The following is a 4,911-nucleotide window of genomic DNA, read 5'->3' as shown; positions in this document are numbered from 1 at the left end:
TTTGCATATAATATTAATCATTGTGAATACTAGCAAATGGAGCCCCAGTCCCAGTCATTGAACAATTCCTTACTTGCTTCCAGTCCTTGGAACATGCACAGATATTTACCTACACTATCATAAAGAATATTTAAGAAAATTCATAAACATTACGTATTTATTAAATGCCAGATGGGTATTAAAAAAAAAGAAAGTTCCTCCCCTCGAGAAGCTTACCTTCTATTGACTATAAAAGAAAAGAAGAATTCATATCCATAAAAATATTAATGTGATGTTTACTTGTAATAGCAAAAACAATTAAATTAAGAAAACAAATTAAATTAAGACCTCCTAAAATCTCTACAGTTTCTCTTTCTACCTCTTGCTCTGGGAACTGTAATCATATCAGTATTCCCACTGCTTCTCTTGGAAAGGGCTTGTTAACTGACTTCCCTAATAATCTACTTAATATACAAAGTCAACAATCCCTGTGACTTCTAGGAACAAAAACCCCTTCCCTTTCCCACCACCGCATTGTGCCAGTGTCCTAAAAGTCTTATAGCACTTTTTAACTTCAATAGTATTCATAGCTTATAAAATGTCATACTCACACAAGCTTTACAATCAAAAAGTTTATATTCTACTAGTAACAGTACATATAAGGTGTTCCACATTTTTGGAAGATAGTTTTAAGCTTTTATAATATTCATTGTTTAGAGTCTTTTTTTCTTAAATGTTGAATACCTCATGAATATTCATCACTGAAGATTGCATACCAAAATCTAACCAAGGAAATGTCAGAACTGAGTGCAACACAATCCAGGGTAATCTTTGATGCTTATTTCTACTTGCAGTGATTATGTTTTATTGTGACATTTTTTCTATAATGATTACGAGAGACATCGAGGTATTACAGCCAATACAGTATAGTATGTAAGGTCAAGCACAAATGTAGACACTTACTAGCTATGTGATTCTAAGGAAATCACTTAAACTGGATTGGCCTCAATTTTTCTCATCTGTAAGATGAAAATAATAGCACCTACCTATAGGCTGTCCCAAGGATAAAATAAGATGTTATAAAGCTTATTGTAAATCTCGTTGTTGTTGAGTCATTTTTCAGTCATGTCCAACTCTTTGGAATCCCATCTGGGGTTTGGCAAAGATACTACGGTGGCCTGCCATTTCATTCTCTAACACATTTTTGCAGATGAGGAAAGTGATGCAAACAGGCTTCATTGACTTGCTCAGAGTCACACAGGTAGCAGGTGTCTGAGATCAGATTTGAATTCAGGAAAATGTGTCTTCCTGACTCCAGGGCTGGCACTTTATCCATTGTACCACCTAGCTACCTATTTCAAACCTTAGAATGCTATATACATGCTAACTTGTGATTGTTATTAGAATTTTATTGTAACATATGAAGCATTTATATAATTATATTTGACTCATTTTAGCTAAGTTAATCAGTGTCTAAAATATTTTGGGATTCTCTGGGGGAGGGGAGAGAAGTCTATGCTCTGTTCACTATAAACTATTTTATTTAATACTAATGTTAGCTCTGATTTGACCATTAATAACAACAGTTGGAATTTATATAGTATCCACTATGTCCTAGGTGTAAGCTAAACATTTTACAAATACTGTCTTATCTCATTTGATTCCTGAAATAACCAAGAAAGGTAGTTGCTATTATTCCCCTCATTCTACATTGGAGTAAAGTGAGGCAAACAGAGGTTAAGTAACTTGTCTAAGGTCACCCAGCTAGTAAGCCTCTGAGGTTGGATTTAAACTTAGGTCTTTCTGACTCCAGCACTTTATCCATTGTGCCACCTTGATGCTTCTCCTGTGAATATTTAAAGAAACATATGTTGTTTTCCTTATGTGACTATGAGTGAAAGACACCAATCAGGAAGGAAGAAACTTCCCCAAGTGGGGAGGGTTTGTCCTGGAATAAGGAAGAAAGGGCTCACTAAAAATATTGTAATAATTAAGAATTGCAGATATTATTTCCTCGAATAAAACAATTAAAAATATAGGTGCCAAAGGTTAAGGATTAGCCATTAAATGCTAGGTAGAGATTATATAAGGGTGAGTACAATATTTTTTTTTAATTCTGTGTTTATCCCATACAGAGAGGATACTGCTGTCAGTATCTCATAAAATAAAGTTCACACTGTGATCAGGATTTGTGTGAAACATGTCTATTGAGGTGATTTCTACTGTACCATGCCTTGCTCTTCTCCTGTGATGAGATCTATTAACACTTATAACAAGATAGCAGATAAGAGTGAAGAGGCAGGAGGTCTCCTGCGGAGGGGCAGCAGGTTATCTCAGAAGCACATCCCTCTCTGAACTATTTGAATAGTAGGTTTAAAGTAGCCATAGTCATTCCAATGTCTCCACCCATTGTCCTTCAGAGAAAGAAATCTGGTTTTACCAAAGTGAAGAAGCCACCCCATCACTCCACCAGTTTAACATAATGGAGTGCTTTCCCTGCTGGTTAAGAAGTGTGAAGGATGCGCGGGCCAGATCGTATTTCTAGGTCAAGATGCCTGTCGTCGAGAGCTGGGTGTGACCGAAGACATATGTGACTCCGCGGCGGCCCTTCAAAAAGTAGCGCCTGGACCAGGAACTGAAGCTCGTGGGCGAGTACCGGCTCCGCAACAAACCTGAGGTGTGGTGCGTTAAGTTCACTCTGGCCAAAACCCTCAAAGCGGTGCGGAAGCTGCTCACGCTAGACGAGAAGGACCCGCGGCAGCTGTTCGAAGACGATGCCCTGCTGCGGCGACTGGGGCTCATCGGCGTCCTGGACCAGGGCAAGATGAAGCTGCAGTACATCCTGGGCCTGGACATCGAGGACTTCCAGGAATAGAGCCTGCAGACGCAGGTCTTCAACCTGGGCCTGACCAAGTCCCGTCCCTCCACCACGCGCCAGAGGCACATCAGGGTCCTAAAGCAGGTGGTGAACATCCCCTCCTTCATCGTGCGCCTCGTCTTCCAGTACATCGACTTCTCCCTGCGCTCGGCCTACAGTGACGGCCGGACTGGCAGGGTCAAGAAGAAGAATGCCAAGAAGGGTCGGGAGGGTCGAGCACCGGCGATGACAAGGAGGAAGATTAAATGCACCCGTCCCCCCAAAAGTTTACCACATTGGAATAAAACTCTTTGACTTGTAGGGGGAAAATATGGAGTTCTACTGAGCGCAATGGTGGAGTTGCTATATACTTTACATTTATTCTAACTTGTTTTTCTGAATTTTACCTATGCCACAGTCATCTTCATCCTCATCAATACATACTGCACACTTACTTTTTGGAGGGCACTATGTTCAACATTTTTCTCCAGGTTCATTCTTTCAAAACTATCTATAGTTAGACCAAGAGTTTAATTAATACAAAACAAATGTACCAGTCAATGAGTTTTTATTAAGTACCTTCTATGTACGAGATACACTTTGTATACAAAAACAAAATGATCCTGCTTTCAAGCTTACTTTTTATTAGGGGAAATACACACACACACACACACACACACATATATATATACATATATGAAGTGTTCCTGGTATTTTGCTTGTATTACAATTGGTTCTGTATACCTTTTCCTGCACACACATGTGCTAAAGTGTAAATGTATATAATGTACATATTATATATGTACATATACTGATACTGACATGAATCTTTCCTACAAAGAATACATATATTTGTATTTTCTATATCTATATATGTGTAAGTATGTGTGTGCACATCCTATAGTACATATGTAATCCTCTAGTAGGAAAGAAAGGCATGCATACAAATAAACGCATGTAAATATACATGCATATGTAATATATGTATATATATAATTTAGTAGGAAGGAAAGATGTATTTATTAATAAGTGATATAGTGAAAACAGAAAAGGTATAAAATAGGTACAATATAAATTTTAGATGATATGTGATTCTTGCCCTCTTGGAGCTTACAGTCTACATACATAGACAGCTGTAATGATAATGATAAGTAGCATGGTATAATGGAAAAAGCCATGAATTTGGAATCAGAACTTTGGCTCATATCTTGATTCTGCCATTGACGGCCTTCATAACCTTAGAAAAGTTATATCACCTGGTGCTTAATTTTTTCGACCACATAATGTATGAACTACACTAGGTAATCTCTAAGATATTTTATAATATTAATTTAAAATACATTATATATACAATTTTTATATCCTTTGTCCTATATAATAAGTTCATTACAAAGATGCACAACAGTACAACATGAGTTCTGAATTTTTAAAAATGCTGAATTCAGAAATTCAACAGAATTTCTATGATATGTAAGGGACTGTGATAATTTTAGAAATTCAGATGTACACATTAAAGATTATTGTTTTTGAGGGGGTTATAATTTAGTTCAAAGGGAAAACATTAAAAATATCTACAATTCACAAAATAAAGGAAAACATAAAAGATCCAAGCAAAGTTCTACGAGACATTTGAAAGGGAAAGGAAAATTAGCATTAATCTCTACTTATAAAATATTTTTTCTAATAATGTAAAGCAGAATTAATCAAGTTTTTATATCCACATTTAGCATCAAATGTCTCCCTGAATGAGCAACTTTCTGGTAAATCAGCATCCTTGCTATGGAAGAAAAAAGAGAAATACAGACACGTAGATATATGTGTGTGTGCATGTATACATATAATTTATGTATCTAAATTAATGAATAATATTCTTTATGGTCATTGAAAGTGTCACAAATATTGGAAACTGGGGAAGGGTTGGAGTGGAATGGTTCAAATGTTCAAATCTTTATCAGATCAACTCTTGGGAGGAGGGGAGGCCACAACCAAAATAGTTGGACAGCTTCTTTTTGCTCAGGAAAGGACCTGTCTCTGGTATGTCACTGATATTTCAGATGTCATTGCTGTTTTACCAT

At 36.8% G+C, this 4,911-nt stretch overlaps 1 pseudogene; it reads left to right on the top strand.

The window, feature by feature from the left end:
• Nucleotides 1–2,530: 2,530 nt before the first annotated feature.
• LOC138153248 (small ribosomal subunit protein uS4-like) lies at nucleotides 2,531–3,102 on the top strand (annotated as a pseudogene).
• The last annotated feature ends 1,809 nt before the right edge of the window (nucleotides 3,103–4,911 follow it).

This window comes from Petaurus breviceps, unplaced genomic scaffold (assembly GCF_028583685.1).
Source record: "Petaurus breviceps papuanus isolate PSGF00001 unplaced genomic scaffold, PetGlider_PUasm1.0 90977, whole genome shotgun sequence".
Taxonomy (NCBI): Eukaryota; Metazoa; Chordata; class Mammalia; order Diprotodontia; family Petauridae; genus Petaurus; species Petaurus breviceps.
The sequence above is the reverse complement of the archived record's forward strand: the minus strand, read 5'-3'. Positions and strand labels throughout refer to the sequence as shown.